Raw genomic sequence first — 15,611 nt, forward strand, 5'->3', positions numbered from 1 at the left:
CATGGGTACAAAGCTAATTTCTACAGTCACAGCCAGAAGGCTACTAAATTTTCTACCCCCCCGTATTGTCTCTACTAATGCCTGAATATAAAAAAATATATATTATTTTTATTATTAATATGACATCATTATTTGTTATTAATATTACCGCAGTTTATTTAATAATTATATGTTATATATATTATATATGTACAGTGTTATTATATTATTTTCTATAATTAATTAATGTATAGTACATATATGATAATTCATATATAATTACTATATATAATTAATGTAATATAATTTTTATATAGTCTATAATAATTAATAGAATTAATTTCATATGATAACACTTATAATAATATAATGCATACAATATCATATATAATGTTTAAGTATATATAATGAATTATATATAACATAATAATGTATAATGTTAACAGCATTATAATAATATATATTACATGCTATATATTTTATATTACACACATTTTGTGTATATTATAAATAATATATATTATATGTATTATATTATTATATCTATATATAATTACACATATTTATGATAGAATATATTTATTTTTTAATGCTTATTTATTCATTTTGAGAGAGAGAGGGATCACAAGTGGAAGAACAGAGAGAGGAGAGAAAGAATCCCAAGAATCTGCACTGTCAGCACAGAGCCCTATGTGAGGCTCAATCTCATAAACCATGAGAACATGACCTGAGCTGAAATCAAGAGTTAGATGCTTAACTGACTGAGCCACCCAGGTGACCCTGATATAATTTATTTATAAATTATAAATGTATTTTATAAATATATAATAATATAATACATATAACATAAATGTATTATATGTATATGTACATATGAATGTATGTATATACAAGTATATAAATATTTATATATAACATATATAACCTATATAACAATAATGTAATATATATTATAAACTATAACATTATATACTAGAATTATATACTATATTATATAGTGCATATTATATAGTGTAATATATGACTATTATATATTAAACAATATAAAATATATTATAATTAATATATAATATACTACATATTATATTTCAAATATATTATATATTAATATGTATAATCAATCTTCAAACATCTTGAAGCCCTTTAAATGATTTAAAAACACTTTCTTTTTTAAAGTTTTTTAAATGTTTATTTTTATTTTTGAGAGAGAGTGAGAGAGCAAGCAAGGGAGGGGCAATGAGAGAGGGAGACACACAATCTGAACCAGGCTCCAGGCTCCAGGCTCCAAGCTGTCAGCACAAAGCCCGACGCGAACTCACCAACCATGAGATCATGACTTGGGCTGAAGTCATAATGCTTAACCGACTGAGCTTAGGCGCCCCTGATTTAAAGACACTTTCACATTGAATGTGAGGCATGGACATAACTAATGAACTTCAAAGTATTATTATCTCTCTGAAATCAGACTCAGAGAGATGATATGACTTGTACAGGTGAAAACAGAACCCAAGTATAAAGCCGCCTTTCTAGTACAACACATCACCATTGGGGAGCCAATAAGTATGAATATTACACATACACTGAAGTCATGTCAGAACCCAAGCAAAGGATTCAGGCAATCACCTGGACAATTAGGACAGAAACACAGGAATTGATCTGTGTAGCCAGATTATCAGTCCTCTCCAACAGATTTATTCTGACCTAGGACAATCTATCTGCTTGAGAGCTTTCCTGCAAACATGGTTTATAGATGTATATAGGGAATTCATGAAGCCACTGCAAATTCGACAGTAGCCTAGTATGGATACAATTTCTCAGCTGAGTATAGGAGATGTTTCCTTCTGTATGTTCAAAAAAGGATGCCTTTATGTCCTAGGTATCAGTGAGACTCAGGGGAACAATTGCTCTCTCCTTGGAACCTAATGCTGTACCCTATGTGAGAGCATTTGGCATTTCCAAGTCATTTTCTGACTATAGTTCTGTTCCAGTACAATAAGCTATTCCGGTTTTATACCTCAGTTATCTCATAAATAGTTACTTTGTGTGAACAGTGTGTGTACCGGGAAGGGGGAAGTCATGAATAAACCATCCCTGAACTCCAGAAGCATATCAGGCAATGGAGACTGAAAGTAATGGTGTAGGTCAGATTTGCACAAACATTGAGAATACAAAGCAAAAAGTGCTAAGAGCACATGCTCTTCCTACTATCTGGAACATTCTTCCCTTCCAACTCTCCCAGCTGTTATCCATTCTACTGAGAAACTCTTTGTATCCTGATTCCCCCAGTGGACTTGGCACCCTTCCACAATATTATCACAATATGACCTTCCATTCTCCATGAAATGTGAGTTTTTATTTTTAATTTTTGTTACATTCATTTATTTTTGAGAGATAGAGAGAGACAGAACACAAACGGGGATAGGGCAGAAAGAGAGGGAGACACAGAATCTGAAGTAGGCTCCAGGCACTGAGCTGTTAGCACAGAGCCCAATGTGGGGCTCAAAGCCACAAACCGTGAGCTCATGACTTGAGACAATCTTGGATGCTCAACCAACTGAGCCACCCAGGTGCCTGAAATGTGAGGTTTTATTTTTTTTTCTTTTTCTTTTTTTTCTTTTAAACTGTGTGAGCAAGACAGGGTCAGAGAGAGAGAGAAACACAGAATCTGAAGCAGTCTCCAGGTTCTGAGCTAGCCATCAGCACAGAACCTGATGCGAGGCTCAAACCCACTAACTGTATGATCATGACCTGAGCTGAAGTCAGACGCCTAATCAACTGAGCCACCCAGGCGCCCCTGAAATGTGAATTTTTATTTATTTATTTATTTTTATTTTTATTTATTTATTTATTTTTTACAAATAGTTTACTGTCAAATTAGTTTCCACATAACACCCAGTGCTCATCCCCACGAGTGCTCTCCTCCATGCCCATCCCCCTCCCCCCTACATCCATCAGTTCTCAGTTTTTGTCAGCATTCAAGAGTCTCTCATGGTTTGCCTCTCTCCCTTTCCCCCACCATTTCCGCCCTTCTTCTCCCCCTTGTTCCTCCGTCAAGTTCCTCCTAATCCTCCTATACGTGCAAACATATGATATTTGTCCTTCTCTGCCTGACTTATTTCACTCAGCATAACACCCTCAAGGTCCATCCACGTTGCTACACATGGCCAGATTTCATTCTTTCTCATTGCCATGTAGTATTCCATCGTATAGATAAACCATATCTTCTTGATCCATTCATCTGTTGACGGACACTTAGGCTCTTTCCATGTTTTGGCTATTGTTGAGAGTGCTGCTATGAACATTGGGGTACATGTGCTCCTATGCCTCAGCATTTCTGTATCCCTTGGGTAAATTCCTAGCAGTGCTATTGCTGGGTCCTAGGGGAGTTCTATTGTTAGTTTCCTGAGGAACCTCCACACTGTTTTCCAGAGGGGCTGCACCAGTTTACATTCCCACCAACAGTGTAGGAGGGTGCCCGTTTCTCCACATCCTCACCAGCATCTCGTGTTCTCTGATTTGCTCATTTTAGCCACTCTGACTGGCATGAGGTGGTATCTCAGGTGGTTTTGATTTGTATTTCCCTGATGAGGAGGGATGCTGAGCATCGTTTCGTATGTTTGTTGGCCATCTGGATGTCCTCTTTGGAGAAGTGTCTGTTCATATCTTCTGCCCATTTCTTTACTGGGTTGTTTGTTTTTTGGGTGTGGAGTTTGGTGAGTTCCTTATAGATTCTGGATATCAACCCTTTATCTGATATGTCGTTTGCAGTTTTTAAAGAAGAGCAACTTCGTATATCTGCAACCGCAGAGTTTATCATAGTGGCTGGAACGCAGATTATATGATTATTATTATTATTATATGATTATTTAATTTTGTACTAAGTGAAGGAATGTCTGAGTGCACTCTGGTGACCAAAAAACGACAGATTACCTCTGTTGAAGAGGTATATGAAAGCTTGTATTAAGGAGATACCATTTCCTGAATCATGAAGAATAGCTATGATATAGACATGAGAAAACAACAGAGACCAGAAAAAAACGGGTCAGGAATGTGTTCCTACACTTTGAAAAACAATAATACTTTGAGAGAGTTTTTGCTTCTACTATGGTGAAGTAATTGGTACAAAACTTGCTTCCCCATAGAAAACTGGACAAAATATTTGAAGCCCCTTTTCTTAAGCACAGAAATGGGACCCATAAAACAGAACAATCCAGTTGAGCTCTACTTTCTTGTCAATAGAACAAGCAGAGGAAACACAAGTTTTATTGACATATAATTAATAGGCCATACAGTTCACCCACTTAATGTGTACAATTCAATGGTTTTTAGTATATCCATAGAATCTGGCAACCATCATCACAGCCAATGTTAGAACATTTATATCGCATTGAAAAGAAACCCTGAGTACACCGGGGGTCGACCAGAGACTCTGAACTTGCCAGAACATTCCTGGGTTGTGCTGCGGCTGCTGATCTGAGAACTACACTTTGAGAATCACTTGGAAAGCATTGTGTGTTGGAGGGTGCAGGCAAACAAATGCCTAGAAATGTTGGTTTATGAGGCCGGATTACAGAAGACCTGAATTCATACCAAGAAGTAGTGCCTTATTTTATGGCTACCTCAAGAAACAAGCCAAAGTACACATCGTGGAGAGTCCCAAATACCACTACGAGTAGGGAAATAAAATAAGCAAATCCCAACAAGAGAGACCAAGAGACACCATTCAAAGAACACTTACTGAACGGACAGGCCCTGGACAGTCAAAGAGCCTTCTTTAATACAGCAGTACTCGCAGGTGCACAGTGCATAGCAAGCTATTAAAACTAGCAAGAGACAGAAAGCTAGCCAAAATGACAAAACAGAAGAACTCTCCTCTAAAGAAATTCCAGGAAGAAATGACAGCTAAAGAACTGCTCAAAACAGATATAAGCAACATAACTGAACAAGAATTTAGAACACTAGTCATAAAATTAATTGCTGGGCTTGAAAAAGGCATGGAAGACATCCTAGAAACTATTGCTACAAAGACTATGGAGCTCAAAAATAGTTGTGATGAATTAAAAAATGCTATAGATGAGATGTATAATAAAATGGAGGCGTCCAATGCACGGATTGAAGAGGCAGAGAGGAGAATAGGTGAGTCAGAAGACACAATTATAGAAAAAGAGGAAGCCGAGAAAAAGAGATAAACTGATCCAAGAGCACGAAAGTAGAGTTCGAGAGCTGAGTGATACGATCAAACAGAACAATATCCATATCATAGGAATTCCAGAAGAGGAAGAGAGAGGGAAAGGTGCTGAAGGACTACTTGAACAAATTATAGCTGAGAACTTTCCCAGTCTGGGGAAGGAAACAGAGGCACAGAGAACACCCCTAAGAGGTAACTTGAAACGATCTTCTGCACAACATATCACAGTGAAACTGGCAAAATATAAGGACAAGAAGAGAATTCTGAAAGCATCTAGGGAGAAAAAGGCCTTAACATACAAAGGGAAACCGAACAGAGTGCTTACAGACCTATCTACTGAAACTTGGCAGGCCAGAAAGGAATGGCAGGAAAGCTTCAATGTGATGAACAGAAAAAATAGGCAGCCAAGAATCCTCTATCCAGCAAACCTGCCATTCAGAATAGAAGGAGAGATAAAAGTCTTCCCAAATAAACAGATATTGAAAGAATTTCATCAACACTAAACCAGCCCTACAAGATTTCCTGAGGGGGACTCTATGAGGGAAATGTTGCAAGGAACACAAGTTACTAGAGACACCACCACAAGCATGAATCCTACAAAGAACACCATGACTCTAAACCCATATTTTCCAACAATAACACGGAATGTGAATGGATTAAGTGCCCCAATCAAAAGACATAAGAGAGCAGAATGGACAAAAAACGAAAATCCATCTCTTTGTTATCTATAAGAGACTAATTTAAGACCTGAGGACAACTTCAGATTGAAAGTAAGGGGACGAGTGATATCTATCATGCTCCTGGAAGTTAAAAGAAACCTGGAGTAGCTATACTTATATCAGACAACCTTGACTTTAAAGTAAAGGCAGTAACAAGAGATGAAGAAGGGTATTATATAATAATTACAGGGTCTATCCATCAGGAAGGGCTAACAATTATAAATGGCTACACTCCGAATATGGGAGCACCCAAATACATAAAACAATTAATCAGAAACAGAAACAATCTTATGGACAAGAATGTGCTAATAGCAGGGGACTTGAATACTCCACTTACAGCAATGGATAAAACAACTAGACAGAAAAACACTAAAGAAACAATGGACTTGAATGACACATTGGACCAGATGGATTTGACAGATATATTTAGAACTCTATATCCTGAGGCCATGGAATTCACTTTCTTCTCAAGTGTGCATGGCACATTCTCCAAGATAGATCACATACTAGGACTTTAAGCAGCCCTCAATAAATATAAAAGAATTGAGATCATACCATGCACACTTTCAGATCACAATGCTATGAAACGTGAAATCAGTCACAGGAAGAAGTCTGGAAAACCTCCAAAAACCTGGAGGTTAAAGAACACCCTACTAAAGAACGAATGGGCCAATCAGGCAATTAGAGAAGAAACTAAAAAGTATATGGAAACAAATGAAAACGAAAATACAGCAATCCAAACTCTATGGGATGCAGCAAAGGCAGTCCTAAGAGGAAAGTACATTACACTCCAGGCCTATTTCAAGAAATTAGAAAAAGCACAAGTACAAAATCTAACAGCGCACCTAAAGGAACTAGAAGGAGAGCAGCAAGAGCACCCCAAACCCAATAGGAGAAGAGAAATAATAAAAATTAGGGCAAAAAGACACAATATAGAATCCAAGAAAACAGTTGAGCAGATCAGTGAAACCAAGAGTTGGCTTTTTGAAAAAATAAACAACATTGACAAACCTCTAGCCAGGCTTCTCAAAAAGAAAACAGAGCACCCAAACAGACAAAATCATGAATGAAAGTGGACTTCTTACAACCAACCCCTCAGAAATACAAGCAATTAGCAGGGAATACTATGAAAAATTATATGCCAACACACTGGACAACTTAGAAGAAATGGACACATTCCTAAACACACATTCACTACCAAAATTCAAACGGGAAGAGATAGAAAATCTGAACAGACCCATCACTAGTGAAGAAATTGAATCAGTTACCAAAAATCTCCCAACAAATAAGGGCCCTGGGCCAGAAGGCGTCCCTGGGGAATTCTACCAGACATTTAAATCAGAGATAATACCCATTCTTCTCAAGCTATTCCAAAAAATAGAAATGGAAGGAAAACTTGCGGACTCATTCTATGAAGCCAGCATCACTTTGATTCCGAAGCCAGACACAGACTCAGCAAAAAAAGAGAACTACAGGCCAACATCCTTGATGAATACGGATGCAAAAAGCCTCAACAAGATACCTGTAAGTCGAATGCAACAGCACATAAAAAGAATTATCCACCAAGATCAAGTGGGATTCATTCCTGGGTTACAGGGCTGGGTCAATATTCGCAAATCAATCAATGTGATACACCACATTAACAAAAGAAAAGTCAAAACCATATGATCCTGTCGATAGATGCAGAAAAAGCATTTGACAAAATACAGCATCATTTCTTTATAAAGACCCTCGAGAAAGTCGGGATAGAAGGAACTTACTTAAACATCATAAAAGCCATCTATGAGAAGCCTTCAGCTAACATCATCCTCAACGGGGAAAAACTGAGAGCTTTCCCCCTGAGATCAGGAACACGACAGGGATGTCCCCTCTCACCACTGTTGTTTACCATAGTGCTGGAAGTCCTAGCACCAGCCATCAGACAACAAAAGGAAATCAAAGGCATCAGAATTGGCAAAGAGGAAGTCAAACTTTCCCTCTTCGCCGATGACATGATACTATACATAGAAAACCCGACAGACTCCACCAGAAGCCTACTAGAACTGATCCATGAATTCAGCAAACTTGCAGAGTACAATATCAACGTACAGAAATCGCTTGCATTCTTATACACCAGTAATGAAGCAACAGAAAGAGAAATCAAGAAACTGATCCCATTCACAATTGCACAAAAAACCGTAACATACCTAGGAATAAATCCAACCAAAGATATAGGAAAAATCTGTATGATGAAAACCACAGAAAACTTATGAAGGAAATTGAAGAAGACACAAAAAAAGTGGAAAAACATTCCATGCTCATGGATCAGAAGAATAAATATTGTTAAAATGTCATTACTACCCAAAGCAATCTACCCATTCAATGCAATTCCAATCAAAATTGCACCAGCATTCTTCTCAAAACTAGAACAAACTATCCTAAAATTTGTATGGAACCACAAAAGGCCCCGGATAGCTACAGTAATATTGAAGAAGAAAACCAAAACAGGAGGCATCACCATCCCAGACTTTAGCCTCTATTACAAAGCTGTCATCATCAAGACAGTATGGTATTGGCACAAAAACAGGCACATAGAGCAATGGAACAGAATAGAGAACCCAGAACTGGACCCACAAATGTATGGCCAACTAATCTTTGACAAAGCAGGAAAGAGTATCCAATGGAAAAAAGACAGCCTCTTTTACAGATGGTGCTGGGAGAATTGGACAGCAACATGCAGAGGAATGAAACTAGATCATTTTCTCACACCATACACAAAAGTAAACTCAAAATGGTTAAAGGACCTGAACATGAGACTATAAACCATCAAAACCCTAGTGGAGAAAGCAGGAAACAACCTCCTTGACCTCCACCACAGCAATTTTCTTACTTGAAACATCCCCAAAAGCAAGGGAATCAAGAGCAAAAATGAACTTTTGGGCTCTCATCAAGATCAAAACTTCTGCACAGCAAAGGAAACTATCAATAAAACTAATAGGCAACTGAAGGAATGGGAGAAGATAGTTGCAAATGATATATCAGATAAAGGGCTAGTATCCAAAATCTATAAGGAACTCCCCAAACTCCACACCCAAAAAACAAATAATCCAGTGGAGAAATGGGCAGAAGACATGAACAGACACTTCTCCAAAGAGGACATCCAGATGGCCAACAGACACAAGAAATGATGCTCCACGTCCCTCATCATCAGGGAAATGCAGATCAAAACCACACTGAGATACCACTTCACGCCGGTCAGAGTGGCTAAAAAGAACAAATCATGTGACTCTAAATGCTGGTGAGGATGTGGAGAAACGGGCACCCTCCTACACTTTTGGTGGGAATGTAAACTGGTGTAGCCCCTCTGGTAAACAGTGTGGATGTTCCTCAAAAAAATCAACAATCGAACTCCCCTAGGACCCAGCAATAGCACTGCTAGGAATTTACCCAAGGGATACAGGAGTGCTGATGCATAGGGGCACATGCACCCCAATGTTCATAGCAGCACTCTCAACAATAGCCAAAACATGGAAAGAGCCTATGTGTCCATCAACTGACGAATGGATGAAGAAAATGTGGTTTACCTATACCATGGAATACTACATGGCAATGAGAAAGAATGAAATCTGGCCATGTGTAGCAACGTGGATGGACCTTGAGGATGTTACGCTGAGCGAAATAAGTCAGTCAGAGAAGGACAGATACCATATGTTTGCACGTATGGGAGGATTAGGAGGAACTTAACTGAGGACCATGGGGGAGAAGAAGGGGGGAAATGGTGGGGGAGAGGGAGAGAGGCAAACCATGAGAGACTCTTGAATGATGAGAACTGAATGATGAGGACTGATGGGTGTGTGGGAGGAGGGGGGAGATGGGCATGGAGGAGGGCACTTGTGGGGATGAGAACTGGGTGTTACATGGAAACCAACTTGACAATAAGCTATTTGTTAAAAAAAAAAAAAAGAATAAAATAACTATTAAAAAAAGAAAGCTAGAGGTGGGTGCCAATCACTGAGGACAAAGTTTCTAGACTTCCAGGAGTTTCTACAGACCTGTTGTGCTGTTCAATAGTATTGCTTTCCTCAGCCTTATCCAGGAAAAAGATGAGAAAATGCCAATGGAATGGTGTAGGCAGGAGCTACACAAATTGTCATGAAGTTTGAGGTTCTGATGCCATTACCAACTTCCCTGAAACAAGCCCTGGCCTCACTTTTCCCCATTCTCTAGGGACCTTCTGCTCTAGAGCAAGAGGTGAGCTACAGGTGTGACTGGGAAGCAGGACAAGTTGAATAGCATACTGTTTATCTCCTGTCCAGGCTGATTTGGAGGGGACTTTGAGGTGGTGAGCTGGAAAAACAGGTTCAGCAGTTAAGTGAGTGGTAAACTGAAAGGAAACCTTTTGCACATGACCTAAAAGACTTCTCTTTTAGTCTAAGGAAAGTTTGACCTTTATGTCCACAAGGCCTTTCCAGAGACTTCTTTCCAGGTTCTAAGAAATTAAATAGAAGTTTAAGTGATACCGAACAATGAACAATTTTTCACTGTTCTTTTTCACCTTCCTCTCTCTGAAGCCAAAGGCCAGTTCTGGGAAATGCTTCTGTGGCCACGGGCCATTGCCAGTTAATGTTCTCTTCCCCAGCCAGGACTGGGTTTGGAAGAAACTGCTGGAGCCAGCAGTTACCCACAGGGGTGAGCTCCACATTCAGGCCCCAAGGGGTACAGATTAAAACCCTCTGGATGGGCTGAGGCAGGGTAAGCAGGCTAATCCTGGATATAAAATCCTTCCTGGCACTTGGGAAGGCATTGGAACATATCAGGTGTCTTTAAACCTTTCAGCTCCCACCTAGTACCCTATTTCTAGGCTCAGCTTTCCAAATACCTACCTCCCAGGCAAGGAAGAACTACAAAGTGAGGAGCAGAAACCTGGCTCCACAGAAATTACTGGTATTAAAGTATCCTGGGGCACTAACTGTGAGCTACAATCATACAAAAGGTGATGGTGAAGATTATGGCTCACAGGTGAGGCATTTTTCCGAATTCAAATCTTCTTTAAAACTGTGTTGGCCAAGTATTTTGGCAGGCTGCAGCCAACCTCCAGGCCACCAATCTTTTCGCACCCTGAATGAAATCTGCAAATACTGAATGAATGAATTTTAAACGGGAGCATTAGAGGCATAATGACAAGCACTGGAGGAGACACATTGTACAGTGGCAAGACCCCTCCCCCATTACTCCTCAGGGCACACCGTGTAGGTGCTCACCTCCTCACAGGGCTGATTCTCCTGCCAGGCAGCTAGTTACCAGATCCTAGGAGGCGTGCCTTGGGACCTAGCTCCCAAAGCGAATGTATTTCCTTCTTAAGGGAGAACTAGAATCTTAGAACCTCTAGCTGCTTGTTTAATTACTTGCACGGAATGGATTGCACACTTGTCCCAACAAGAAATCAACCAAGCAAAAATGCAACTGTTGGGAAATTGGACCCACCCAATGAGTTATGCCAGACACATGAGCACATGCACTAGGAAGCAAGAGACAACTTTCTGCTCTCAAAATGTCCAATGAGGATTTTCCTTGTCACAGAAAGTCAGCACCTCCTCTGGCTTTGGGAAATGTTGCATTGAATGTCAGGATTGGCAGGGCTCTTCGTGACAACATAGTCCAGCCTCTCCTGTTATGATGGAGAAACTAAGTTCAGAGAGGATAAGTGGTTTGCCCAAAGTCAAATACAAATGGTTGAGCAAAGGTGTGAGTTTTATTTTGACTCTTGAAGTGTCCGAGCTTTTAAGGTCCTTAGCAGTGTAGCCTACTCTTCCCCCTCATTTTACAGGAGAAACTGAGGCCCAGGAATTGAAAGAGGTTTGTTCAAAGTCACACAACACAACTAAGTAATGGTTGAACCAGGCTTTAGAACCCAGTGTTCTGAACACCAGACAAATGCTCTTTCCTCTATATGGTGCCACTTCTTGGATTCAAAGTAAGGAAATAAAGTTTGGGGATCACTGATGCTCAGTCTCTTAAACTATCCTGAGGCTGTCCTTAAGTCCCTAACCCAGAGATGTCAAGTGAACTGGAGTTAGCAAGACTAAACCAATGGGCCTCTGAAGACGTTTCTCTCTCTCTCTGATTTGTTTCTCTGGTTCCACTGCTCTGCTTTTGGCTACTTTCTGCCTCGTTACTATCCCTTAGTAACTTTGACCAATGACAGTCTGGTCTAATAATGTAACTCAGCCTTGGGTCCCTTAGATGGGTTGTTGGTTTGATGTGATTGAGAGTGGAAAAAGGAAGAAACCTGGGTGGGGTACTTGAGGGTCATTTGCTTGCTCGATGTGAGCTGCTCCTTACACTCTGCTGTGCTTCCTCTGCCCATGGATAGCACAGAGGGGGGCATTTAGGCATTGGACGCCCCAAAGAAGTCACCAAAGATACACACCTAAAGAGGAGAGAAGAAAAACTTGCCTGTGGGACTAGATGAGCATCAATGCTCTAGGAAAGTCTGATGGAAAAACCCGAATAAAGCTCACTCTAGAAGCACCAAAAGCAGCCTCCACAGCTAGCATCTAGCCCACTATCCCTGGCAGACACTAAAAGCTGCCCTGACTTTGTAAGGATCTTGTGCACTTAACAGGCACCCTTTTTGTGAGTAGCCAGTTTTATTCAAGGACTTCATCATTTAAGCACACAAAATGAAAATCTTGTTCCAGTTTAAATGGCAGGGTCTATCACCCAAGGAATGAGATTTACTTTCAACTGAGCCAAAGCCAGAGCAGCAATCTCTTTTGTGAAGAAGCTGGCACAGAGCAATTGTTTGCATTCTATTTTTACATGCATTCTACCTCATATTCAGGGAATGCTGATGAGCAAAGACCACAGCAGCAACGGTAAATAGTGAGATCTCTATAAATGATGAAAAGCAGAGTCTTTTCAAATGAGAACAAAGAGCCACATCTTCCTTCTTACTGCTAGTCCCATCTGTTATTCCATCAACTTTTTAAGATGAAGGAGACTAGTTCTCCCAAAAAGATAATGTGGAAAGAAAGCAATGTGTAAGACAAATGTGTTAGGTGTTGACGGTAGAATTTTAGGTTCTGAGCTCTTAGTGGAGAGATATTTGGGGGATCAGAAGTCATGCTTGTTACTTCTCTGACCACACCAATGTGGAACCCCCATGTCACTTTGCCACTCTTATAACACTTGACATATTTTGCTTTAGGTAATGTCTTGGCATGCTTTGCAAGGAGAGCCCATTTCTAACTACTAGCCCATCATAAATACACTCAGATTCCAGAGGATTGTACCCATGGGTTTTCCTTTCAGTGTAATCAAAGACCATTATTGATGAGGGTCCCTGATCTCCCTCTTCTCCACACCCCCCCCCCCACCTCCAGCTAGTCCTAGGTTTTCAAATAATCTGGAACTTTCAGTGTGGTCAAGGACAGGCATACTTCATTATGAGAGGAGTGATGGCAGATCCTTCTATCCAATGGCTCTTTACAGTCTCTTTTGGGAGCAGGCATGTGTCTTTCAAAGCCTTTAGCAAAGGGCAGTTATAAGACCCTTTTTCTTTTTTTTTTTTTAAAAAAAATTTTTTTTTAATGTTTTTTATTTATTTCTAGGAGAGAAGAGAGACAGGCTCCAGGCTCTGAGCTGGCTGTCAGCACAGAGCCCGACGCGGGGCTCGAACCCACGAACCACAAGATCATGACCTGAGCGAAAGTTGGACGCTTAACCGACTAAGCCACCCGGGAGCCCCAAGACCCTTTTTCTTTCTTGTTAATATTGAAGTGTCCTTAATGGCAAGACTTTGATGTATCAGTATGCTAAAAGCTCTCTCCCCACTAGAAATAAGAAGAAATGAAGAGATTCAAGAAGACAACCCCATCCTACTATACTTATATTAAAGTTATCTGTCTTTCCTACTATACATGGTCTCCTACAGGGTAGGGACTGTGTCTACAGTAGTGAAAACATTAGTAGCTCAACAATATAGTGCAGGGAATGAATGAGTACATGAATGAATATTCCATGAGCCCACTTCTTTGTGAAGACTGGCTGCAAGGAGATTCATCTTTGTAAATGGATTCCAAAAACTCCCCCAAAGAAAGAGTGAAATCTTTGGACATAGTAATGCCCTCAGTATCATCTCTGGACACAGCAATGCTGGTCTATGTGCCTGCATTTTGTCTGTCAGAGCCAATTTCTGACTTCTGCATGACTTTTGAGGATCAGTTTTGTTTATGTTTTTATCTCCTGTTGTCCGGAAGTATTCCATTTGAGGTGCCAACATCTGCCGTGATGATCCATGGATCTTAATCAAATGTCCCCAATTCTTACATCAGCCCAGATTCCTTTACAGGCCTAGACGAATTCAGCCTAGCTCTCTATGTCCAAGTCTATTCATTTCCTATTGCTGCTGTAACAAATTACTACAAACTTGGTGGCTTCGAACAATACCAATTTATTATCTTACACTTCTGGAGGTCAGAAGTCCAAAATGGTCTCATTGGGCCAAAATCAACATGTTGTCAGGATTGCATTCTTTTTGAAGGCTTTAGGGAGAGAGTCCATTTTCTTGCCTTTTATAACTTCTAGAGGCTTCCCCTTCCCAAATTCTTTGGCTAATATCATCTTTCCTTTATATTCAATAATAGCGATAGCTGATCAAGTCTTTCTCACACTGCATGGCTCTGGATTTTTTTTTTTTTTTTTGCTTTCATTATCACATCTCCTTCTATGACTCTTAAGAACCCTTGTGATTGTCTTGGACCTAGCTCAATAATCCAGGATAATTTCATCACCTCAAGGCCCTTAACTTAATCATATCTGCAAAGTCCTTTTTGCCATGTATGGCAATATATTCACAGTCTAAAGATTAGGACATGTACACCTTGTGGGGGAAGGCATCATTCTACCTACTACACCAATTCACTTCATTTCCAAAGCCTTGCCGATTTTCCTAGTGCTCTGTGATTTCTTTTTGTCCAATTTTTCTTGCATAATAGTATCACTGTTAAGCACTTGATTGTGCTTTAATTAGCTCATATCCAAATATTTACTCATTAATTCCTTTATTTAACTGGAATTTATTGCCTTGCATGTCTGCTCCATGCTAATTATTCCTTTGGGTGCTAGGGAAAAGACATGGCCCTTGTCTTAAAGGATCTCACTGTTTAAGTGAGGGAAACAAATACATAAACAAATAAACACAAGAAGGTGCTTAAAGAACAAAGAATATGTGTAGTGTATAATTCAGTTCAAAGGAGAGCCTCATCGGTTCTACCCATCTAGTAGCTTCGTAGGAAGTAGTATTTGAGCTAGATGAGGTGTTGGCCAGGCACAAAGGGAGACTAAAGAGAACATTCTGAGAAAAGGGAACAGTGACTTCATATGTGTTCTCCTTTCTGCTGATTTGTAAGCTCCTTAAATCCAGGAATGCTTTTTTATTTCTCCTGTGTATATCATTTGGGATTTAGCACAGGATGAGACTATAGAAGCTATTGAACAAAAATGTGTGGATCAATGAAGTCTGAAGGTGACCAAAGTCCTCCTGGCCATGACAGTATAAATGGCAGCAGATTTGAACTCCTGAATAAATAATTATAAAACTGGACAAAGTATATGAAACAACAGTTGTCAAACATTGGACATCAAAAAGTACAGGACCATAATTCCTTAGCTATAGGAAATAAGGTGGGCCCTGTGATTGCCTCAGCCTTCTGACTGATGTATTTTCTAGACCACTAGCTGGG

Source organism: Hyaena hyaena, unplaced genomic scaffold (genome assembly GCF_003009895.1).
Source record: "Hyaena hyaena isolate Hyena2069 unplaced genomic scaffold, ASM300989v1 scaffold_162, whole genome shotgun sequence".
NCBI lineage: Eukaryota > Metazoa > Chordata > Mammalia > Carnivora > Hyaenidae > Hyaena > Hyaena hyaena.